The sequence below is a fragment of the Acanthopagrus latus genome, chromosome 6 (assembly GCF_904848185.1).
Source record: "Acanthopagrus latus isolate v.2019 chromosome 6, fAcaLat1.1, whole genome shotgun sequence".
Classification (NCBI taxonomy): Eukaryota; Metazoa; Chordata; class Actinopteri; order Spariformes; family Sparidae; genus Acanthopagrus; species Acanthopagrus latus.
The window spans coordinates 1,558,357-1,584,162 of record NC_051044.1 but is presented as its reverse complement, the minus strand read 5'-3'; the positions used below and the strand labels follow the sequence as shown (position 1 = coordinate 1,584,162).

At 43.9% G+C, this 25,806-nt stretch overlaps 2 long non-coding RNA genes across 6 annotated transcripts; both read right to left on the bottom strand.

The window, feature by feature from the left end:
- Window positions 1–295: 295 nt before the first annotated feature.
- On the bottom strand, window positions 296–16,200 carry LOC119020360. 5 transcript variants are annotated; one of them, XR_005075296.1, is made up of 11 exons: window positions 15,434–16,200; window positions 15,191–15,311; window positions 14,677–14,786; window positions 13,732–14,012; window positions 13,502–13,618; window positions 12,878–12,976; window positions 11,683–11,833; window positions 3,347–3,453; window positions 3,040–3,169; window positions 614–721; window positions 301–359 (listed from the first exon to the last, which is right to left on the bottom strand). It is a non-coding gene; the product is annotated as an uncharacterized LOC119020360 (long non-coding RNA). The 5 variants fall into 5 exon arrangements; XR_005075294.1 differs by having other exon boundaries at window positions 296–354; window positions 13,502–14,012; XR_005075295.1 differs by having other exon boundaries at window positions 13,502–14,074.
- An 8,263-nt stretch (window positions 16,201–24,463) lies between these two features.
- On the bottom strand, window positions 24,464–25,569 carry LOC119021046. The gene is made up of 3 exons (XR_005075467.1): window positions 25,380–25,569; window positions 25,140–25,183; window positions 24,464–24,737 (listed from the first exon to the last, which is right to left on the bottom strand). It is a non-coding gene; the product is annotated as an uncharacterized LOC119021046 (long non-coding RNA).
- Window positions 25,570–25,806: the final 237 nt, after the last annotated feature.

The window sequence follows — 25,806 nt, the reverse complement described above, 5'->3', positions numbered from 1 at the left end:
GGACTCGGCCTCTGTGGTCTGTGAAGGCGAGTCCTTCAGAGACCTTGTTAACATGGTCAGCCGTTGTTAAATGTGACGGTCGAGCCTCTGGATCATTTCCTCGTTGTGTCACCAGATGTTTTACTCTTACGTCATGATTTCTGCTGCCCAGGCCCGGGAGAGTGACGATCTACGCCACGCAATGTCGCCATTTTCTCTCTTTCTTTCTTCTTTTTCGGTCACGCAAAGAATCTTGGGATTTTTTGCCACGAAGGATCGTAGTGGTGCATCCTCCAGAAACAGGGAGAAGAAGGAGCCTCTGGAGGAGCCTTCAGACTGGGACAGACTTCAGATGCTCCTCTGAAGGATGCAGACCTGAACTGAGACACAGAAACAGACTGAGCTGCTAACGAGGCTGAAGACTCCAGAAGAGAAGAGAAGATGTCACGAGGAAGTTCTGAAGCTTTGTGTTGGCGTTACTATCAGCAGCATGTAATCACACTGCAGATAAATAAAGACAAAGAGCGGAGGAGGCGCAGACTGAGAGGATTTGGTCTCCAACACCTCCTCTTCTCTCACCTTCATCTTCCTCCCACTCATCTCCCCCCTTTACTTTCACACTGGAGTATCTCACCTCGTGTTGTCCAGCTCGCTCTCTTCTTCACTGCAACACGTGTGAACATCAGCGTCGGCCTTCGTTCAGCATCCGTCAGTGCTGACAGCGACTGACGGGTCACATGACCTGGACCGGACCATAAATGACCAACATGAATAAAATAAAATAATAATCTGAAGCTGAATTTATGTTGTTTTCCTGAAACATTTTCCTTATTTCTAACAGTGTTGGTCTGTCCTGGACGTCTCTGTCATTTATTTCACACATTTATTTTTCATTTTCTGCATCAGAATCAATGATCTGATGATGGGAGGTGTTGTGTCACATTCAGAAGACCAACCAAGGCAAAACAAACTAGTGAAGTACAAATACTTCATTACTGTACTTCAGTACATGTTTCATGTATCTGCAGTATCTCTGAGTATCTGTGTGACTTCTCCTCTCTACATCTGAACTTTCTCCTCCTCACAGCTTCACAACAGCCTCGTTACTTTAGTTTGATGCATCTGAGGTGAATTCTGGATTCTTGTTATTTCCCAACATCAGCAGACTGATGTGGACCAATCAGACGCAGCGAAATGAGACAAAGACGTAAAAGCCGTAAACAGACAGAGAGGGAGGCTGGAATGTGGAGAAAAGGCGTGTTAGTGTCTCGTATCTGCAGAGAGTTTCTGATTTTCTCTCTTTGTTGCTGCTCGGGACGCTTTACCAACCCAACATGTGTCTATTTGACGTCCTGGGAATGAGACTCAACAATCAACTGTCTTTGTGGTGCGTTCAGGAACAGCTGGGACAAATCCTACTGATTCTGCCTTTAACTTTAATAGTCTTTGAATTCTATTAATATTTGTTGGTAACTTTTACCTAAGAAATAAAATCAAAACCAGACAAAAACTGGGTCATCTTCACCAACAGGTGCACACAACTTGTCTTTCCTTCAGAACAGACACTGAACCATAGTCGTTACCCACAATCCTCTCTGTTCAGACAGTGTGTGAATAAACACCATCTGAAGAGAGCACGGAGCCAACAGCCTCACATCTCCATCTTCTTTTAACATCTCTTGTGAATCCGGCTGTTCCTGTGTTCTTCTCCGGCCTCTTCATCCCTCCTCTTCCTCACCTCGGCTCGTCAGCTGTTCACCTTCACGCCGCTTCGTTCCCTCGTTCTGCGTCCGTCTTCATCCGTCACCTCAATAAAATCTTCTCACACTCTTCTTCACATCTCTTTGTTCCTCCTCACCCTCTCATTTTTACATATATACATATTTTTTCCTTTCAAACCTTTTTTCTCTTTTTTCCGTTAGTCCTCGTCCTCCTCGTCAATCATTCCTCATTTTCCTCTCTCATCTCTTGTTTGCTTCCAGACAGACAGATTCAATTCAAGCCAATTCACACCTCCTTCTCCCTCCTGTTCAGTGATAACAGCTTCTAATTTCTGGGTTGTGACCCACTTTTCCAGCAGCTGACATGTTCTGTTCTGGTCCAGAACTGAGACTCCTTCTGTTCTCCAGCTCGTCAGTGTCAGTTCAGTGACATTTACCAACATTCAGGATGTGATGCAACAAGCCTATCGAGTGAGCAGAGCACCTATAATCAGCATTTCTTAGAATAACAATTTATGAGATTAACATTTTGGAGAACCGAGAACCATCAGCTGAATCTGCAGCTCTCGCTGATTTTTAGAGCTGCATGTTGAGTTTCAGACATTTGTTTATCTGTTCGCTCTCAGCGCTCGCTCTGCACACTACCTGCTCAGCACAACGACAGCATTCAGCAGCTGAAGAGACTAAAACAAAGACTTGAAACTGTAGATTTATGATAGAACAAGGAAGTGAATGCAACGTTGCCGTCTCTTTGTCCAGCCCTGCGTGTGCCCCTCGAGGTTTATGTCCTGGTTATGTGCAAGGAAACTAAAAAAGAACGAAGGGTCACGATGCCATCGAGAGCTTCAGGACCAGACTGTGGTGTCAGCTGTATTAAACCCAACACATATAGACGTTACTCGACTTCTGATGAAGAAACGTCTCCAGAAAAGGGAAAGACTCCTGCTGGCGCTGCTGCCAGTGTTTCTCTGTCACTGCTGGATGTTGAGTTCAACTTCAGCTTGATGATGTCTCAGCGTCTAACGTTGTTTCTGCTGCCACCAAGTGGTGAAAAGATGAGCTACTGCAGGTTTAACCATCACAATTAAAAACCTCCCCTCAGCCCCTGACTCTGAAACTGGACCTCCATCGTACCAGAACCTGAATGTCCTCATTTTGTAAACACGTCCTCATCAAACACGGTCCTCACAAAGATAGACACACAAACACAGGGACACTGCTTTTAACCAGGTGTGTGTGTGTGTGCGTGTGTGTGTGTGTGTGTGTGTGTGAGGACTAATGGTCTCTATGGCGTCAGCAGTGGGTGCTCTGCTTCTAGTAAAAGAATGTGATTACTCACAGCCAATCACACGTCAGGATGAATCCCTCGCTCACCTGCCTCGTCCAATCAGGTGGTGAATGTGACAGACAGGCCGGTTAATGAGGACGAAGTGCTGCTGTCGTCTGCCTGGTGTCCTCCTGGCTCGTTACTGTGAAAGGTCAGTGTGTGTGTGTGTGTGTGTGTGTGTGTGTGTGTGTGTAGAAAGAAACAGTGAATGAGAGAAACATTTTAAATTTTGCTGCCTTCAAATTCAATCAGACATTTCTACAGATCCCAGAGGAAAGTGTTTAATCAGGTGAGGTGGAGGTGTGTGTGGTAAACACACCTGGAGGCACCATGAAAAACTCTGCATATGTTGAAAGGCTTTGAGTCCAAAGATAGCAGACAGACTGACTCCAGCTGTGAGACGGCACACTGAACTAAATCTGCTGTCTGCAGGAAATAGAAGAAGAAGAAGAAGAAGAAGAAGAAGAAGAAGAAGAAAATGAGAAGGAGATGAAGAAGAACAAGAAGAAGAAAGGGAGATAAAAAATAAATAAATAAATAAAAATATTGAAACACTCTCTAACAGAGAACAAAAACAATGATGAAACAATATCAATTATACGTTTTAAATCAACAATTCAGTGAAAAACATAATTCACCCAAGAAGGAATAAAATAATGTGAGAAGGAAAATACAAATCATAAAATAGAAGGTAATGATTACACATTGGCTGTCCAGCAGGTTCTGGTCACATAATGTGGACGGTCACACAGCATTTCTAAAAAATGCTTCCTTAAGCGCTCGCTCATAAAATTTTAATTTTCATGCTTCACAGAGTTTTTGATGCTTCGCTGCAGTTCAGCAGCTGAACTCTGCCACCACAAGATGGCAGCGCTGTGATGTCATCGACTGACAGGAAACCTGCCGACATGCAGGTTGTTCATCACTTAGATCAATATACACGATCAAATATACATGTAGAGGCCACGAAAACGCTCTTTTGCGTTTTTGTGCAAAAAACCCACATGTATTATATCATTTTTGGCTGATCATCCATACAGATCCTGAAAACACACTTTTGTGAAAACGGGTCTTAGGGTGGAAAAATCTGAAAACGCAGCCTTCCCGCACACTTTCCTAAACACTGATGCCATCACCCCGACCTGTGAACGCCCTAGTAGATTTATATTTAACATTTAACATTTAGATTTAAGATTTAAGATTTATATTTAAAATTTAACATTTAGATTTAACATTAAGATATAACATGTATCATTTAGAATTATATTTAACATTTAAATTTAGATACAACATTCGTGCTTAATATTTAACATTTAGATTTTTTATTCAGCTTTTACATTGACATGATATTTTTACATTCAGATTTGGAATTAACATCTAGATTTAACATTTAGTATTCATATTTAAATTTAACATTTAGATTTATATTTAACGTTCAACATTTAGATTTGATTTTAACATTTAGATTTATATTTGTATTTAGATTTAACATTTAGATTTAAATTGATCATGTTGATTTAGATTTAACATTTAAATGTAAACTTATATTTAACATTTAGATTTATATTCAACATTTAGATTGAAATTTAACATTTAGATTTAACATTGACATATTTTTACAAGAGCAGTAAATATTACAATGTTCACTAATTTTGCTGTAAATCTGGTCAAAAGTAACAATTTAAAATTCACATATGTTTTTTAAATGTGGTTTGTTGTTTAATGTAGCAAAAAGTGGCTGTTTATTTTAGCATGCACAACTTTACTGCCGGTGCCTGACAGTACTCTATTACTTTTACTGGAGTAAACAAGTTGAATCAGTACTTCTACTTTTACCAAAGTCTGTTTTTACATCTGAACTTCTCCTGGAGGAAACAGTGTGTGGACTTTTGATAGTCTCACCTTTATCTACTATACGGCCGTTGAATCACAGTTAATCAGGAAGTACTCATTCAACAATCAAGTTGTTCATAATTAATTCCTCCCTCGCTCCTAATTACTTACACATATTTTGTGTATCTTATTGGAAAATGTTACCGAGCTTAATAACTCATCTGCTGAAGGTGGAAAGATTCTCTGAGCTCAAATTATTTAATCTCAGCTCTACATTAAGATAATTTTGTGACATTATCTCCTGCAAAACACACCAACAATGGACTTTACAGTGAAAAAGGAGACATCTCATCTTCAGCAGTCGAACTTTGATTCAGTTCTTGTGACGAACATTGTGCCGCATCCACACACAACATTTCATGCCAATATGATCTTTATAGCAGAAGATATGCAACCAAAAAACACCAGAAGTCACAGGAGTTGATGTAATTTTAACCAAGCAAGTGGGTGAAAAAAACATGTACCAAGACAAATAATCTGTATATTTTATTGGTCTTGAAACACGTCATGTAACAAGAGAGCAGTGTGTCTGCATCAGAAGAACATCATCGTTAGATAACAATCACAACAAACATCTCTGTGCAGCAGAATAAAGTTCCAACAATCCTACGACCACGTTCAGATCTGTATGTGTCATCACACAAACATTAAGGAGACGCGTTTCCAGCTGCGTTTGTGGAGACAAAAACAGGTATTTTAGGCAAAAACATCAAGTTTTTCTAACTCTAACCAAGTGGGTGTTGTGTAGAAGCACAGTGTGGTGTCAACATAACATTTCACATTGAACCTAAATCAACCCTCAATGCAGAGACATGAATTATGAACATTTACTCTCATGACTGAGTCGGAGAGTTTAAGAAAAGATCAACAAAACATGTAGATCAGAAATCTTCTCACTTAACCTTATGAAGAGGCTGCTGGCAGAGTGAATGAACCACGTTGGTTAATTAGAGAGTTGAGGTTGTTCCTGATGTTTGTAAAATGACTCTTCAACTCTGAGTCAAATTTTGAGAAAACCAGTTTCCTAAAACCTTCATTCATATGACCACAGGGACCAGATTGATACGCCACTTTACATTTCTCATCTTTTATGACACAGTATCCACCGTAATATATATAAGGAACCCAATGTATTGCAGGATAGGTGTTGTGATTCTTGTACTTCTCCAGCAAAATATCCAAGTTCTGCAGATAAAAACTGATGGCAGCGTTGATTGCAGTAACATAGTCTGATCTGCGTCTGCCGGCCTGAATGTTCAGTCGAGCCTCATGGATCAACATCTGGAGGTGGAAGGAGGCTCCATTGATCCAGATTTTGAAGCCCCGGGTGGTCATCTGTCCGTCATGCAGCAGGGAGTTTCTCAGGATGGTCAGGTGGTTGCTCAGCTGTGCTTCTAGTCTCTGTAGTTCCTCCCGTAATCGTTGCTCATTTCTCATGAAGGTGTGATGGCGCTTCAGGTACTCTGACATTGTGTCCCGGACAGCGTTATGTTTCTCCTCACCAAACACACGTCTCAGCAGGCTGTATGTATCCACAGTTGGTTCAGTGGTGCTCTTCATAATGATCTCCAAGACCATAGAAATCACCAATGCTCCAAGTCCAACAGCATTTGGGATTGAAGTCATTGGACCTAACCCTGATCCTAACCTGTCGATGAAGCCTGGAACGCTGTTGATCAGCTCATTAGAGTAGGTCTGCAGCACAGCATTTGAGTCGATGCCAGAATATTTCAGCAGAGACTCGTCTATGCTGATATCTGGTAGGAGGCAGGGGTTCGCTAGAGCGACTTCATAATAGTCACGAGCAAACTGGTCCCACTCTTCGTGTGAGTAATGAGAGCCCATGTTTTTCAAGCTGATCTGTGAGGCTCACAGTGTGTTTGTACCAGCAGACTGAACACCAGGCAGTTCAGACTGTATGACCATAAAGTCCAACCAGCTCCCTCATTTAACGCCAGAAACAACCAACCAGGTCTCTGCAAAGTTGAAAGTGTATTTGTTGACTTTTCTCAGTCCAAGTGTGTCAAAGGTCTTGGACTTGTACAACATGTATGTATGTTTAGTCATTTGAGCTTGGTTAGTTTGGCCAAGAATAGCATGAAACCTCCTCAGTTCTTCAGTCATCAGACTGACCTCCGTCTTCGTTGTTCTGTCCCAGTCCGGCCAGAGTCGGCAGACCACCAGCAGCTCTGTGAGGAGAATGGGATGTTTCATTCAGCCCTAATGGCTGCGACCCTCATCAGCTGACTGTTTTTACAGGAAAAACACAACTTAGCTGCCAAAACAAATAACAACTAGATGTTTCATGAACGGCTGGTGGATCCTTCACAGCAGCCAATCAGTCAATAAACTGTACTTTAAACCCAAGTTTCTCTGTGATCTCTCATGATAAATATCGATGCAGTCGCTCAACAGCTGTTTTCTTTAGCCTCTCTCTCTTCTGTCCACTCTCTCTTCAGCTGTATGAGGAAAACCTCTAGAGGAGCGTCCAGAACCCAGCGGCGCCGCAGGTCCAAGTCCCCCATCCTCCACCCTCCAAAGTTCACCTACTGCAGCAGCAGTGCAGCGTCTGCACTGTCGCCCTCTAGTGGCTGCCTGAAGCACCAGCGCCTGGCGGTGCCCGAGCCTGTGGAGCCTCATCTCACGGTCGATGGAAGAACGGTCTCCTCTGTAGTCATCCCAGCCCAGAAAGAGCTCTGCTCTTCAGGCACTCCCGGCCACATCTCCCCTCTGGTTTTTGGATCTTGCACTGGGTATTAGACATCGACTGAAGCTGTGGTTTCCTCTCAAGAGATGCCCGCTGTTATTAATACTGTGGCACCAGCAGCCAGGCAGGATGGAGATGTCCAGTCGAGCGAGGAGAGTGGCCCAGAGAAAAGTGCCTGTGACGGAGCAGAGTCTGGACCAGGAGCACCTGTATCACCATCATCACTTTTGTTGGGTGGGTGGAGGGGTTGTCTGGAGGAGGGCTAAAGTCAGGTTGAGGAAGACCTAGGAGGTCGGGATGCGAGGCAGTGACTGATTGGGTGGGGTCGAAGGCTGAGGCCCTCTGGAAGCCGGTGCCAAAGACCAGAGCCGAGACCCTCTAGAGGCAGGGCCACCGATGGAGGATCCCTGGCAGCAGTCAGCCTGGGAGCAGACGGAGAACCAATGGCTGGAGAACCTCTGGCAGGAATCAGACTCGGCCGGGCCCTCGACTGAGGGCCGTTATTGGGGGGCTGGGGCTGAGGCGAAGACTTGGGCCTGGGCTTGGGTTGGGGCTGTCGGGGAGGCAGTGCCTCCTTGGCTTTCCACCAAAACCCTTTCCAGATTGTCCACCACCAAAAAGAGTTCCGTGGCACCTGGAGCCTTCTGCAACAAGGACTGAAAAAACAGCTTCCTCTTGAAGGCGTACACGACCTCTAATATTTTTATTAGATGCCCTCTGAAACCACCGTCCAGTCAACAAACTGTGCTATAAGGTCTGCTGGGTCCATATAGGTCAGTTTGCTCTGTTAAGGCTGAAGTTATAATTTAGGAGCCAAATGCAGACCATACACAGGAGGCGGGGGAACAAAAGGTGAGCTTGTCGTGACTTTTTCAGATTGTCTATTTAAAGATTAGCAGAGTGATCTTTAAACTGGAAGCTCCCTGTGTGACACAGTCGTCATCTAATCATTAATAACATATAAAGTATGTTAGACGTGTTTCATTATTCTGGCTGTTTTAACTTCTGTGTTTGATGCAAAATCAGAGTCGGCAGCATGAACGAGGCTCTCTGTGGTTTAAGATAAGAAATTTAAACTCAGAATTCTAATATTCACAGCATTGAGGTAATAATACAAACTTTGTTCCATCAGCGAATAAAGAAACTGTTCTCAGAGGAAAATAATGTCCCAGAACACAGTTAAAAGCTCGACAGGTGGCAGGGTCCGCCACATATAAACAAAGTAAAACAGCATAAACCGTGTCGTCAATTTGTTTATCAGTTAATGAGGATCTTTCTCAGCTCATTAACATTTCTTCACCTAAACTACAGACTGCTCCTTTCAGTTTGTGAGTTAACAGTGAAGTGTTTGGACTCTTTCAGCAGTTCTGCTCTCTGAGACAGTAACAGAACCAGCAGGTGGCAGCGTTTCCTCTCCTCGTCCTGTGTTGACTTACTGCTCGACTCGCAGTGATTCAGCCGGGTGTGTCTCTGTTCTTCAGCGCTCGGCGATGGAGCAGATCTATGACGAGTCCAACAGCACACAGCGAGAAGGACTAAAGTAAACAGGCCCGTTCTGGAAACACACAAGACACACAGTCGTGTTTGTTTGCAGTGATTTCTCAACCTCCGGGTTTCTCTCCCTCGTTCAGTGGACTTCAGAGTCGCCACCTCGTCATGAACTGGACAGAAAACTCATCAGCAGGATTATTCAGAAAACTAAACTCCAATTCTGAATGACCCGGGTCGGATGAATCATGAAATTAAATCTGTTTTTATGGTGGTTTTTAGTGCTGAGGATGATCTGAAGAGAAAAGAGGAAAGAAGTTCTGCTCTGTCGTCTGAAACAGAGTTCACATCAGCATCTTTGTCCTCAGAGGCTGTCGATCAACAGTGACTGACTGTTTCTTTCTTAAGTAAAAAGGCAGCAGAACTATCAGTCATGAACAAGAAATACAAAAGAATGAATTGTATTTTCTTGAATTAATTTCATGAAAAATCATCCACCGCATCCTGTTCGATTTCCCCAAGACTGCCGCCTCATATACGTTAGAAAGCTGCTGGGGTGTTTTCCAGCACAGCCGACAGAAACAGGAAGACGCCTCCACTGTAAACGAAGATAATCTGATGTCTGCCGCTGCAGTCGGTTTCCTGCCGTAACTGTTTTTCTGACGAGATGAAGCCGAGTGTGAACGCGAGGGGGGGAAATCCAGCGCCGAGCCCACTGCCGAGCAAACATCCTGCAGGTCAAACCTCACTGACGAGAAGAGAACCGGGACGAGTTCTTACAAACATCCTGCTGCTCGTTCAGCTGAACTGTGACGGCGACAGAAATCAGACACAACTTGTTTTCCAGTCGGGTCCAAACAGTCACACCTGACTTCAACCTCAGTCAGTCTGCATTGTGATGAAGGTGATCATCTCGATATAAACACACCATCTCACCACTCAGAGTGCAGAGAAAGATTTATTATGTTCCAGTATGAAGTCCGAGCTGCAGTGTGCCAACAGAACCAGGACGTACGACTAAATCCTCTCACTTCTCGCAGTGTACTGACCCACAATCCTCAGCGGTGGAAGACATGTCACGCAAATATAAATAAGGCGGAGAGAGAACAAGCAGCTGACAGTGAGCGCTGCATTCTTTGGACTGGTGGTTCTGTTCTAAGGCTGTGATGGACCAGGGTCAGAACTCCAGGTCCAGTCGAGATGAAGCAAACAGAACTGAACTGATGTTCTGGCCCGTGATGGTGATGACCCGGGATCCACTCGCTGTTCCTGTCATCACCTCTGTCACTCTTTGCAGTTCGACCCGCTTCATTTAGTCTCTGACACCAGAACTTAAAGGGGCAGTCTGTATTTTTATAGAAAGATTCACACTCAAACTTTTAACATTTACAATATTAATGAGGTAGAAACACAAACTTTTTTCTGTAAGTGAATAAACAATCTGCTCTCAGAGGAAAATAAGGTCCCTGAACACTGAAGATAGAGAGGTGGCAGGGTCCGCCACATGTTGTTCATTCAGTCATGAAGACAAGGAGAGTTTTTCTTTTTTTGGCCTTGTCATGACTTTACTGACACGACAGCCTGACAGACGACAGGAAGTGATGAGAGAGGATTGATGACGAGCAGCAGGATGAAGGTGCTTCTCTGCTGATGAACATTTCTGCCTCAAAAACTACAGAATGCTCCTTTAAAATCGTCCCACTGTCTACAAATGGAGAAAAAAGACTGCAGTTCTTCTCTGTAGACGCCTTCATGACGAAGGACGGCAGAACAAAGTGAACATATTTCACTTCCTGTGACAGTTCTGCTTCAAAATAAAAGTGAGAGAGTGAAGGTAAACATTATGTCACTGTTGCTCATTACTTTGTTCTTTATCCATCTTTATAGATTCATGTATTAAATAACCTGCAGGAAGTAAACGTATTTGTTCGACCTGATGGAGCTTCATCACCACGTGTTGACATCTCCGTGTCTATAAATTCAGCTCGATGTTTCACGTGTCAGCACAGGAGAAATAATAATCCAACATCTGTGTGAAACATTTCTCTTCTTCTTCTTCTGCTCTCATGTGTAAATAAGTCAAGATTTCACAATCAAACGTTCACGACGAACAGAAAATCAGAACGAGACGAACATGTGAGAGTGACGGGAACAAACAGGGAGCGGCCGTCCGTCACAAAGACTCAGCTTCACCTGAACACTCGTGTCTTCACACTTTGCTTCACTATTCATACGATGTGATGATGTCATCGGGTCAAGTCAGGCCCGGTTCTGTTCACCTCCATCACTAAAACACATTTTCAAACATGTCCCGAGGAGCTGAGTTTGTTTTCCATCGGTTGAAACAGTTCAGAAGTGAAGACAAGCTCCTTTCACATGAGAAATAAGTGATCATTGAAAGATTTGCTTAATTTATAAACTGTTTGATCTACGACTTCTTCTTTGATTTAATTTATAATGAAACATCAGATTTCTTCACGTTTTGTCTGCAAAAATCGTAGCTTGTAAAGTAACAAGTAGCTAAAGCTGGACAACACTTCCCTCTGAGAACCAGAAGAAAAGAGGACCTGCAGCGTTGTACTTGAGTAACTGTACTCAGTTACGTTGGGCCGTGGTGACGATGGCTGTTGTTCTCTCCGTCCTGCATCGTTCCGACACCTCCGTCCTTTTTGTTTGCAGGAATGCAGGACGTCCGATCAGGTTCCTGTGAGGTGGCGGCTGAAAGGAGGCAGACAGGTACAGTTACCACCTGAGAGGGAAACAAGGTGCAGCTGGGAAAGAGGAAGAGATCCGACCGATAGACGGGATGAATGTTCGACTTTAACAACCAGCGGGATGAAACTCGGGACAGAAGGAAGCGAGCTTTGTGTTGTCGATGATTGAGGAACATGTTTACAGACACCTGACAGGATTCCTCTCTGAGAGTTATGATCAGAGTTGTTTTGACGTGTGTTTATTCGTCTTTATCAACCTCAGGAAAATATCCGATTAGTCCATCTGAGTCATGCGTGCAGTGTTGAACCCCTCCAGTTTCAGGCCTCATCACAGTTAAGTGTACATTAAAATGAATGTATTGATAACGCTGTCTGTGTTTCGTCTCTTCTGCCGGGCGGCTGCTTGTTTCTGGGAGGCCTGGACTCCATCCTGGTTCTGACCCCTCCCATTTGACCTCTGACCTCTGGGACCGGGTTCAAAGCCCTGTCAGGGGGGTCCTCGGGGTGACGGGGGCACGGTGATTTGAAGCTGCCAGCTCTAAACGTTTCCACATGCTTCCTCTCGTACGTCTGGTTGAATCTGGGATGTGTGAGAACCAAATCTGTGGGAAACCCATGAGGAGAGTCCTCCAGCAGAGGCTGCACACTGTGTGTTAGCTTATCAAGCTAATTTATTTCAACAAGTCTTGAAATCTGTTGATGCAGCAACAAAACTCGTCAAATGAAAACAGTTGGAAAATCATCCCACCAGAAACGCTGCTCTGAGAGTTCAACAGATCACAGACAGTTAACATACTTAATGTTAGCTTAAGCTGTGTTAGCTAGCATGTTTTTAGCTGATTGGTCTTTGGTAGTTAGACATATGATAGCTGGTGTTAGCTGGTGTTGGCTAACATGTTGTTAGCTGATGTATAATCTTTGTTGTTCGTTAAGGGGATGTCGCTGAGGAAGACGGGGTTGTTTTGCTGGGTCAGGTTGCGCACTAGTTAGCTTATGTTAGCTGGTGCTGCATGACAGAAGTGAATATATAAGGAATCTGAGGACGTACCTGAAGAAGACGTGTTGCCTCAGTGGGTCTGAATGCAAACTGTGCAGAATAAGTGACGATTGACTGAATGCTGAAGAACCTGTGCAGTTCAGACGCCGTCTTGGTGGACAGAAAATATAAATATGAGTCATGATAAACTTCTTTCAACAGTCCAGCCTTCCTCCACATGTACAGCAGTCTGTTAAAGTAAAGGATTAATAGCAGAGTCATTTATAAAACTATTCTCAACGTAAACATCCTGTTTTAATCATGTTAAACTCTTTAAATCCATCCTGACACGCTGAGCTGACAGAGCGCTGCGACGCTGTTCGAGCCTTTGTTGACCTCTGCTGCCGCCTGCTCGACCTCCCATGAGTCAACACTGACAGGAAGAAGGTCATTACACACATGTCTGTCCACACACACACACACACACACACACACACACACCTCTTCCCGTAAAGCATGACTGTAAAGAGATCCTGTGTCGATGTCCTGAGGGCAGATCTTTGTCTGTGACTTTTCCCTCTGAATCCATCTGCTGATTATTTCCTCCATTAATCCATCACTTTGTTTGGTTTTGTAAAAATTGTAAAAAGTGACAATATGATGCAGTTTATATCTGTCTGACTGTTTCAGCCTCACCTGTTTAAATCCTCCAGTGGTGTTAAAGGAGCTCTGTCCAACTTCTGTGTTGTTCTGGAAGCTGCTCGATACTTTCTGCTGGCGGAGTCACTTCTCAGCTAACGTTAGCGAATGTCGCTACGTGTAAAGTAAATAAAATATTACATAATGAAACTTTCATTTGAAATAAATCATCATATTAATAAACCTTTATGTAAAAATCTGTCAAATAAAAAGGAAGTAAAAAGTACCTTGAATTTGTACCACAGTTCAGAACTTCACACACTAATCACACTGATCTCACACACACACACACACACACACACACACACACACACACACACACACACACACACACACAGCTTGACCCAGTTTACAGGAATTTGCTGCATCGAGGGAGAAAATCGAGGAAAAAGTTCTCTGAACACGTCACTGAAGTCTGCAGCTCCGCTTCCTGTCGCTCTCTGGTTTTGTTTGCTCAGGCTTGACGAGGGCTTCGACGGGCTCTTTGACGGACCGGACCGGACCGGGCCTGCGTGTCATGAAGGGGTTCAGGTTAATCCTCATCCTCACACGGACATTTTAGCTCTGAAGCTGCAACTCACAGAGACACCGGCAGAACAACAGAGACGTTCACTCAAACACTGAACCTCAGAACAATATTCAGCTTCTTGTACTTTATACAAATAATTAAAGCTTCTTCAGGCTTCATGTCAGACTGAAGTATTTTACGTTTTACTGCACAAAACATGATTAATTTATTCAGTGTGGTGCGTTTTATATTTGCGCTGCAACTCATGATTGTTTTCATGTTGATCATTCTGTCGATTCTGTTCATCAGTAATGTGACGGACACTGAGAACTGAGTCTTCTGGCAACACGGAGCCTCATTTATAAAACTTATCGGACTTTGATCATGAAAGGATGAAAACTGGTGTCACAGAGAATCGATGGATTTAAAAAGTGTGAATAACAAATCTTAACTTTTCGAATCCACCTCAGATGCGAACGCTGTTATCTCTGCAGCTACAGTGAAGATCTGAGCTGAAAGATGTGTGTAAATTACATCTTTTCAAACACACACACACACACACACACACACACACACACACACACACTCTCTGACTGAGAGGTCGGGAGTGAAAGAAGGGGAGTCGTATTACTTTGACTCCATACATGAAGTATGCTAACTCTACCTCTTGATGTCTCCCCTGAGGGCGGGGACTCCTGCCTTCACTCAGCTTAGCGCTGATCCCTCCCTCCTCTAAAAAGCGAAGCCGCGGGCCGGCAGCAGGATTTACTGTACCTTCAAACACACATGGAGCTGATTTAGACCCGACCCGCTCAGAAGAGGTCCGACCCGGTCGAACGCTCAGGATCCCTCGTCAGGGTCTGATGCTGACACGTTAGATTTATATTCAGAGATCAAGAGATCAACATGTGTTTGAGGTAATATTTTATAAGAACTGTTTATGATTATATTTAATCTTATCAACGGGAAAGTAACTAAAGGTTTCAAGTAACTGTAGTGGAGTAAAAAGTACAACATATTCCACTGAAGTGTAGAGAAATATCAAGTAACAACAACACGACAAACACGTCTTCATGCATCGCAGCTTTGGTGAGAACAAGGTATCAGTGTGTTAAACAGTGTGTGTGTGTGTGTGTGTGTGTGTGTGTGTGTGTGTGTGTGTGTGTGTGTGCACTCACTTCATTGTACTTTACTTGGCAGGTCACACCGTCGTGTAACAGGATCCTCTCGCAGCTCGGGCTGATCTGCAGAACAATGCAGGAGGTGAAACACGTCCGCCATGTTTTATCAGCTACCATACTGAAACACACACACACACACACACACACACACACACACACACACACACAGTATCACTCTCACATCAGGAACAACAACTTCATCAGCAGAGTGTTGACGTTCTGTCGAAGATGTCTACGTACTGTGTTGTTGGTGTTAGCATGCTAACCAGCTAGCTGACCCGGCCCGTCCTGTCTCCTGACACCACTCAGAACCTCCAGAGATGATGGAGGTGCTGACGGACCTGTAGTTTCAGCTGGGAGACGTTAAATCAGCCAGAACACTCACTGCTGAGTCAACAGAACAAACTCACAAAGTGTCAAGAAACTAAATATTTTACACCTGCTTTCATTACAAACAGAAAATACGACCGTCTGAACTCAAGTTTCTAAAGACGAAGTTCAAACACTCTTCATTCAATCTGGACTCAAACTGAGTCACAACCACCAGAACAGTGTCGGTTCACTGTCACATCTGGTTCGGTCCAAATAAATCCTCCATTCACAGAGTCACATATATATTCTGTCTACATGTCATCAGAACCGACAGACGGTGTGAACAAACAGACTCACTGAATATTCTCAACACAGTTTATTCTGTGATGTTTCTGACGGGTCCGAACCGTCACGGCCCGGTGGAACCACTTTGTGCCTGTTGTATTCTGACTGGACGATCGAGGGGACGTAAACACGCGTCTTTATCTGAATACTCCTTCTCAGACTGAAGAAATATCGCCCGGACTTCAGTCTGTCTTCATAAAGAGACACCAGAGATTTACATCCACGTTTACAACATGTCTGATTTATATATGAGAGCTGTCGGACACACAGAGAGAGAGACAAGAGAGAGGAGGGGAGAGACGAGGGAGAGAAGAGAGAGAGACGAGGGAGAGAAGAGGGAGAGAAGAGAGAGAGACGAGGGAGAGACGAGGGAGAGAAGAGAGAGAGACGAGGGAGAGACGAGGGAGAGACGAGGGAGAGACGAGGGAGAGAAGAGAGAGAGAAGAGAGAGAGAAGACAGAGAGAAGAGAGAGAGACAAGAGAGACGAGGGAGAGACGAGGGAGAGACGAGAGAGAGACGAGGGAGAGACGAGGGAGAGACGAGAGAGAGACGAGAGAGAGACGAGGGGAGAGACGAGGGAGAGAGACGAGGGAGAGACGAGGGAGAGAAGAGAGAGAGACGAGGGAGAGACAGAAATAAGCAGAGTTGGTTGGAGCCTCCATCACTGCCACTCAGGAAATTCCGGTCATTCCTCAGTAATACCTCGTCTCTCTGCTCACACAGCCGGTAAACAGACCTCCTCTCTCCCTCCTCTTCCTCCTCTCCCTCCTCTTCCTCCTCTCTCCCTCCTCTCCCTCCTCTCCCTCCTCTTCCTCCTCTCCCTCCTCTTCCTCCTCTCCCTCCTCTTCCTCCTCTCCCTCCTCTCTCCTGCTTGTCAACACTACGTCTGTCTCCCACCTCTCACCCTTAACCTCTGACCCTCAGCAAGACTTAATAACAGGAAGTGATCGACTCCCCGCTTGCTGGTGGGAAGAGAAGTGAGGCGATGACGATGGCGGCGCTGATGTCACAGCAGAGAGGCGGCCATGACGACCACAGCTGGAGGACGAAGATTCAAGAGCCGCTGAAAACATCAGAGGGTTCAATGATTCATCGATAACAAGATCGATTGTTTCATCGTAAGAAAGTTTCTCAGTCAGACAGAAAACTGAGCAAGAAGTTTTATGGCATGAAGTCGGAGTCTCCACGTGATAAATCAGGAAAATATTCAGCAGGTTGATTTAAAATCAAACTAAAATGGTTCTGAGTAGAGCGCATACCTCCACTGAGCCTCATCAGTCCAATTAAACATATTTAAATCTGCACAATCCAGAATCTGTATTTGGATCTGCATCAAAATGCACTCAGTCATAGACACCAGCCACCTGGAGACACCTGGAGACACCTGGAGACACCTGGAGACACCTGGAGACACCTGTCACCGTCCAAACACCGGCTGTGTTAGAGGAAGTGAGAGAACGTCACTGTGGATTATTCTGGACCGAGACTTCCATCAGAGGTGGTGGAAATATATTGAGTGTGAGTGGAGCGAGCAAGTCCAAAGTTCAGGTATGAGTGACCTTTAACAGCCTCCCTCCTTCTCCTTCCCCCCCTCCTTCTCCTCCTCCTCCTCCTCCTCTTCCTCCTCCTTCTCGTCCTCCTCCTCGTCCTCCTCCTTCTCCTCCTCCTCCTCCTCCTCCTTCTCCTCCTCCTCCTCCTCCTTCTCGTCCTCCTTCTCCTCCTCCTCCTTGTCCTCCTCAGCTTCATGAAGACAGATTCTAAACATAAAACTCACATCAGTAGATAAAAGAAGAACTTACAAATCAAATTAAATGATTTTAAGAAGGTAGAACGAACAGATTTACTCTTTATTTACTAAATTATCTCAAACATTGTCCTGAGAGAACCTTGTGTTTCACTGTTATCTGTGTAAATGACAAATAAAGTTATTTTATTGAGTGTTATGAGTCACTGGAACAAGCAGATACATTGTTTTGTTACACAAAAAAAAGAATTATCTTCATGTTTAACATTTGCCAAATGAACAAGGAGTCCCAAATAATTTCACATGTTGTATAAAGAATTACAAAGTTTATAAAGTTTCTCTTCAGGCAAAAAGTCTCTAAATTGAGATTTTTTTGCAAGGAGTTTGGTGATTTTCTCCTCTTTCTCCATAGAAGTAACCTGTATTAAGTACTATTTATTGGATTTGTAGATTTTGACATGTTCACATTCAGTATGACTTTTGATACGGAATCAGACAGAATGCACAAAGAACAGACCGGCATTTACAGTGATGTTGCATCAAACTGACACTTTTTACAAGAGAATAAACATCCTAATGTGTTGTATTTAATGCTGAATTTACAAGAAGGCACCAAATATTTAGAATCTGTCATAGCCATTCTAAAAACTTTCATAAGTTTCTTGTCATGATGCAACAACTCTTAAATATGCACTTTTTGTAAGGGAGTCTGGGATCCTGCCGTTACTAGAGACATAGTTCCTCTGGGAAACATGTTTCTTTTAACCTATTCATATAATTAATGTATCAAATACTACTTATATTGAAAAATGTATTATTTGTGATTAAAATAATGTTTGTTGGTAACAGATATGTACAAAGAATTAATCCGACTGATAAAGTTCAGCATCCTGTGTGATGGCAGATAATGTTTTCATCACTTGTTTGATAGAAACTCGTCTTCACACACTCTGAGGGGATCGATGGAGGTGAAGTCTTCATGACATGGATGATTGTGACTGTTTGGGATTTTATGCTTTCCTGTTAAAAACAGCATCAATCAACAGGATCATATGACGACATGGAAAACATGAGGAGCAGGTGGTGAGTCAGTCAGGTGTGACAGAGCTGCTCTCACTGTTACTGCAGACGCTTCGTCAGTGTTTCCACCATAATGAAGTTCAACACACACACACACACACACACACACACACACACTTAAACTTACTACACAAGTTTTTATCTGGTTATAAAACAGACTTAGTTTATTACTGATGTCTGGAAATGATCGAAGTGAATACGACCATCAGAGAGACGACCGGCTGGTTCTGTTTATTTATTCTTAAAGATTCAGATTCTCACGGTCTGAAGGGACAAAGCTGCTCTGTAGTCCGGCTGTACGGCAGCAGGGCAGCTGGACTGTGACATCGTATTTTACGCTGGACACACAAATACCTGAGGATGGGTTGATGACCTCGTCGTAACGCATCCTGCTGACAGTGTGTGAAACTATCATGAACAAACAAGCTGCTCGTATCGCTTCTGTCCACAGGGGGCGCCAGAATCCAGAGAAAAGAGAGTTGATTTTAGCAGCTTTAAATCACCAAAAGTACAAAAGTGTTCACACAGACATTTACTCTCTTACGTAAAACCAGAGAGAAATATTGCACTGCTGCAGTTACTGTGCAGATTTAGATTAATTCAAAATATACACAATATTTCAAGTACAGTACTTGAGCAAATGTACTCAGTTACATTCCACCAGTGAGACAGATTGACACATAAACCTGTAAACCTGTTATCACCTGCTCAGGCTCTCTCACACACACACACACACACACACACACACACACACACACACACACACACACACACACACACACACACACACACACACACACACAGCATCCAGGTCATATCAGTGTCCCCTTAATCCAGCTAAGCAGCTTTACGGACTCAGCGAACGTGTCAAGGTGTCTCATCATCTCATCATCTTCATCTGGGAGACAGTTGGATTAATACAGTCAACTGCTCGAGGCTGAATGCTAACATTAGCATGCTAACATACTCACAGTGACTAAAAACAATCTGCAACTTGTGAAAACCGAAACAAAGAGCTGAGAGACATTAAAGAGGGTCGGGAGATGATTCACAGAGAGACCGCTTTCATGCAGCTTAGAGTCATTTGAGAATTAATTAGCTGAGTTTTTAAGACTGGTCATTGTACTTTTGGAGAATGCTAGCGCAGTGTGTGCTAGCGTGTTAGCATGGAGACGTGGATGGAAGCAGCTACTGTCTGTCTCTTTCTCGCTTTCTTTCCCTCTCTGTGCCTCATCCTCTCTCCCCACCATAGGCCACCTTTTGTCTCCATGCAAAAACTCAAATTCCTCCCGGCCTCTGCCCACAGTAACACACACACACACACACACACACACACACACACACACACACACACACACGCATTCCTCTGCCCGGCAACAATGAGGTCTTTGTGTTGCACGCCGCCCATGTTTTCATTTCATTTTTTATTGCTTTTGAACTCCTCGCATGGAGAATTTAATCATCTCTCTGCTGGTTCCTGAGGTTGGTTTTGAAAAGAATTTTTTTTGTTTGGTGGCTGGTAGTCAGGGAGGCCGGCAGCTGCGGTGTGTGTTCCCATAACGAACACACACACACACACACACACACACACACACACACACACACTCCCCCATATGAGCCAAGGACAAAAGGACTACGTGGTTTCAGAGGCACCTGACTTCACATTTTGTTTCTTTTCGTATCGACACTGTTGAAAACCCTAAAAGGTCGCTGGCTCTGAGCACGAAGTGAAAGGAGGCAAAGAGCCTCGGCTTTGTCGAGGAAACGACTGTGAGAATAAATAAGTGCAGATGCATCAGCTAAAGGAACAGTTCCACATTCTGTTATGATCAAACAAGGTGAGCCTACGTGCCGACCTGTGGTGGATAACAGCAGGTTTACTGAAGAAGCTGCATGTGAAGATGATGGCGAGGGAGTCGTGCAGGCAGGTGGTGACTGTCGGACACACAAAGACGAGACTGAAGATAACTTGAAAGTTGAATTCAAGATGGCCGACATGTTTTCTACTACAAAGGCTGATACAACCGACTGAAGCTGAGCGGGTGAAGGACCGCGCTGCCCAGCTGTGTGAGGAGGAAGTCAGAGGCAACTTTCAACTTCTGACCATTAATTACAGATTACACTACATGGAGGATTAATGTGACAAACTGCCTCGTTGAATCCTCCAGTTTACTTCATTTCTTTGTAGTTAGACGTCTCTGGCGTTAACACAACCCTTTTCCTTATTGGGTGTAAAAACAAAGCTTGACAGTCACTTGTAATTCCACCAGCTCCGTGTTCAGTCCGATCGTGTGTTTCACTGCTGTGTTCACCTCCACCGGCTCCGCTGCGCTGACATGCCGGATCACGGAACAGTGTTGACTCCAGCACAAAAATCTAGAAGAAGAGATAAATCCAAGCCCTTCTTCTCTCCTCCGGCTGGGAACACTCGGCTTTTGTCTGATTGTTGTTGTGTTAATAACATGTAAGATTGCGCTCGTGCGTGATTCTGTAATTATCGCGGGAACTCGTCTCTCAGCTCCGGCTGTGCGGCAGCGTTGAGTCTGCGAGGTCGACTGACGACGGACGGACGCAACCAGTCGAGTTCCCGGGTTGGTTTGTATCTAAGACAGGAGCGACCACCTGAGTGTGTTTCTACATGTTGTGTTAAAAAAAGTCAGAAGAACTGAAGTGAACAGAACAAAGTCTTCACACAAACAGCAGTCAACACAACACAACACAACACAACACAACACAACACAACACAACACAACAGACACACATGGAGGAAACAAAGTACAGAAAAAGAAGATTAATGCAGACTGAATGTTGATGTGACGGAGCAGCGAGCGAGTCATGTTCATAAACACACACACACACACACACACACACACACACACACACACACACACACAACCTCATTTCCTGTAATCCCTCGTCACCTGACCTCCGACCTCTGTGAAGGTGTTGACAGATTTAAGACCTCCGACTTCCTCCGTGTCTGTGCGATGTGATCTGTAAAGAGTTCTCACTCCAGTCGAGTAGAGACACTTTTAAAGACGATTACATCAAACTGAGCACTAAAAACGTCACCGACATGATTTTCTTCCTCTTCGAAAGGCCTCGGAGATTTAAAAAAAAAAAAAAAAGGCAGTTTGTTTGAATTGAAAAGCTGAATTAATGTTTAATGAGCCTGTGAAGTGAAACAGATGTGTCACCTGGTTGAAACACGGCAGTGAAGTGTTTAAATCCTCACTGTCAATTAGTAACTCTTACATCAATATAATTAATCACTACTGTGATTGTTTTTACATCAAATACATGTGAATTACAGCGCAGGACTTCCACTGACTCCTGAAACAGGTCGAGTTTAAAGATGAGGGCCGACCACCGCGGTGACGACGCTGCGCTGGATAACAAGATTCACTTCCCTGATCCAGTTAAAGGTGATGGAGTCGTTACTCTACATGTTGCATTACTTTAGCTTCACTCACTCATTTATCACACAATGTCCAGTTAAATATATAAATATAAACCTTACAAACAACAAGAGAGACGCACAACATCTCAACTCACACAGAAGTGTAATGTGTCAACAACTGTCACATCAAAACGTCTGTTTTTAAAGACTTGGAGGGGAAATCCTTCCACTGATGACATGTTTTAATGTCAGTCAGTTGACAGAAAAATAGATGCAAATGTGGACACACACCATCGACCACAAACAGCGATAACTCGTGATAACATCAGCTGAAAAGGTCAGTTTCCTTTTTAGAGTGTCGGGGTCAGAGGAGAACAGTAAACTACGTTAAGCTGGAGATACAGCCAGCTGCCTCGTTTCACTTCCTCCTCACATTCAAATCAGACAATGAGGAAGAGGGAAGACATCAGTCCGGACGCAAATCAAAAGGAAACAGTCAAATTGATGCATGCTGGGAACTTTCAGATGACGCTGATGTGACCGAGGTTAAAAATAAGTTTTCCTTTTGAACGTCCAACATGTCTGAACGTGTCGGATCACCGGCAGCTTCTGGTTCTGAGTCAGAGACGGAGAGAGTGAAGGAGGAACAACAGAGCTGGTGTGTTTACACCCAGCACCAACAGATGCTCGCAAGAGGTTCGAACTGAGGCGAGGACACGTCGACACGCGTCGAAAATATCTGAACATGAATCGACTTCATGAACAAACAGACGAGAGGAACGTAGAGAGAGAGAGAGAGAGAGAGAGAGAGAGGTCAGAGGAGAATAAACCACTCAGCATTTCAAAACAGAAAAGTCTAAAACACCAGAGACATGAATCGACTTCATGAACAAACACACGAGAGGAACGTAGAGAGAGAGAGAGAGAGAGAGAGAGAGAGAGAGAGACAGAGAGAGAGAGAGACAGAGAGAGAGAGAGAGAGAGAGGTCAGAGGTCAGAGGTAAGAGGAGAATAAACCACTCAGCATTTCAAAACAGAAAAGTCTGTAAAACACCAGAGACATGAATCAAATCCCGCCTGCAGAACCGAATCATCTGCTTCAGTTCAGCTGAACATCAGACGCCACGAGGCACAAGGGGGCGCTGCAGAGACGACTGTTGAGGACTCCAACCAATCACGTCCGGCTGATCGCTGGCAGCTAACAGCGACAGCTAACATCTGTACAGTGTGCCAGTATACAGATGTGATACAGACGTGTGACGGAGACGCTGGACGAGTTTAGTGTTCCGCGTCTCATTTTGTTTATTTCATAGTCAAAATGAGAAAATGAAAAAAAGATTTGTTATTTCATATTTTTCTCATGACTGATACAAAAAATAATAATTCTACTTTTTTTTGGATTTAATGTTTGTCCAGTTGCCATGGTGATGGCTCACAAACTACATTTTCTGAAACATGTGGTTCTATAAAATCCTGGGGATGAAGTGACGAGGAGGAGGAGAGGAGGAGAGGAAGAAGATGCTCACACGGTTCATCCATCACAGGACCGCTGACAGTTTGTTAACCTGAAGTTGAACCTGACACGGTGGATCACTGAGTGAATCCTGTAATTTAGTCATTTTCTTTTTTAAAACAATTTAATTTAGATCTGATTTAGAAACAGCCTGTTAGAGAAGCAGCAGGTTTACTGACGTCACTGACACCTCTGAGAAGACAACAGTCTCACATTTACACCCCCCATCATTTCACATTAATTGGTTCAGTTTGTTTGCGTAACTTGTCCACCATCTTGTTTCTGTCTCTACAAAGTGAAGCGCTGCAGAGAGACAGACAGACAGACAGACGGTGAAATGGTCTCTGAGATGCTCGCTGGATAAAAGAGAAATGACGGAGGTGAACTCTGCCTGGTGCAACACGTTATGGAAATTCCCACAAATGTGTATGTGTGTGTGTGTGTGTGTGTGTGTGTGTGTGTGTGTGTGTGTGTGTGTGGAGATAAGTGAAGAATGTGTGATGATTGACTCTTGTTTGTCACTCCGCCGTGTTGGTTCAGACAGAAACATCTGTCGTCGCTCGCGGTCCCCAGAGGAAGAACCTGCTGATGTAAAAGTGACCCGACATGGTTCCTCCGGCGCCGCCTGCTGGTCAGAAGTGTGTTTCCTTATAAACTTACCCAGCAAAAAAAAAATGTCAGCATTTTATCTGGATACAATCTGAACCGGAACCATATTTTATACGGACATTCATGTTCCCCAGAGCATGAATCCTGGTGTGTGTGTGTGAGAAATGGGAGTGAAAGATGATGTATGAATATGTGTTTGTGCTGGAATGTGTGTGTGTGTGTGTGTGTGTGTGTGTGTGTGTGTGTGTGTGTGCTGTATTCGTCAGTGTTCGGTAACCTGTGAGTGTGTTTTTCCCCGCAGCAGAGACAGACAGGCAGCAGCTTGTCTGTCGTCTCTGCATGAATGTCAACAACACACACACACACACACACACACACACACACACACACACACACACACACACAGACTTCTGTAACCTGATGTGTTTCTTTCTCTGTGTTTTAGAGTTATTCACCTTCTCTCAGCAGAATATTCGGCCTCCTTCATATCGTACGTGAATATGAAACGTCTTCCGTCCGTCCGTCCGTCGTCTTTGTGTCCTTGAGAGCAAACAGACAGAAACACACAGGTGAGCCCGGTGGACGAGGGACAATGGAGGAAATCTGACACCTGGAATGTTTCGTCAGCGCCGAGTTCAGTGGTGGAAAATAAGTCTGAGGTGCTTCAACATCTCACGCTCCTTTATATTCTTGTCCAGCTCACCTCACACACATTTTAATTATTCTCTACTTCATTTATTTTCTAGTTACTCTGCAGATAATTCACACAAACTGACGTCTGTCGGCCTCATTAGCTGTGAGCTGCTGGTACCTGACAGAAGAAAGGAGGCTGCAGTGAAGAAGAGAATCAAGCTAATAACTTCTGAATCAATTTATATCCACGACGATGACCAGAGGAGAACACAAGGCCTCTAACTCAGCTCTGTCTCACCTGTAACTCACCTGTAACTCACAGCTGTCGTGTTCTCACATCTGGACCTGCATTTCTAAAACAGACAAACACAATAAAACTAAATATACAAATATTCACACACAGTAACATCCTGTTTTCATCAACACTGATCTCTGCTGATGAGTCTGACCTGCTGGGTGTCAATGTTTCATGTTCAAGCAGTTTATTTGATTGAATACTTTTACTTTAAGTAATTTTACTTTTATCATGTCGACAGTATTGACACTCACCTGGTGGATGACGCGGCAGCAGCGCTCATGTTCTCCGGGCTGACAGTGACAGCACTGGGCAGCTCCTCGCTGTCAGCACCGCTGGAGCTAACACAAGGAGCTCCCACTTCTTCCTGCTGTTTCCTGATGATGTCATCAGTAATGGCCGCTGTGACAGAAGTTTATCACCTTCAGCAGATTTGACACAAGCTTCCCGTTTTCCTCCCGCTGCCTCCGTTTTTCTGCTGCACCAACTTTATTTTAATTTAAATTTTTATCTATTTAAACATTAAAATTTTGATTTTTATCATTTAAGTTTTTGTTTTTTAAATTTTCACTTATTTTTTATTTATTTTCATTTATTTTATTTTTATATTTATTTATTCAATATTATTATATAACGGTCGGTATGATGGACTCGTCCACTGGTGTGAGGATGTCAAACCTT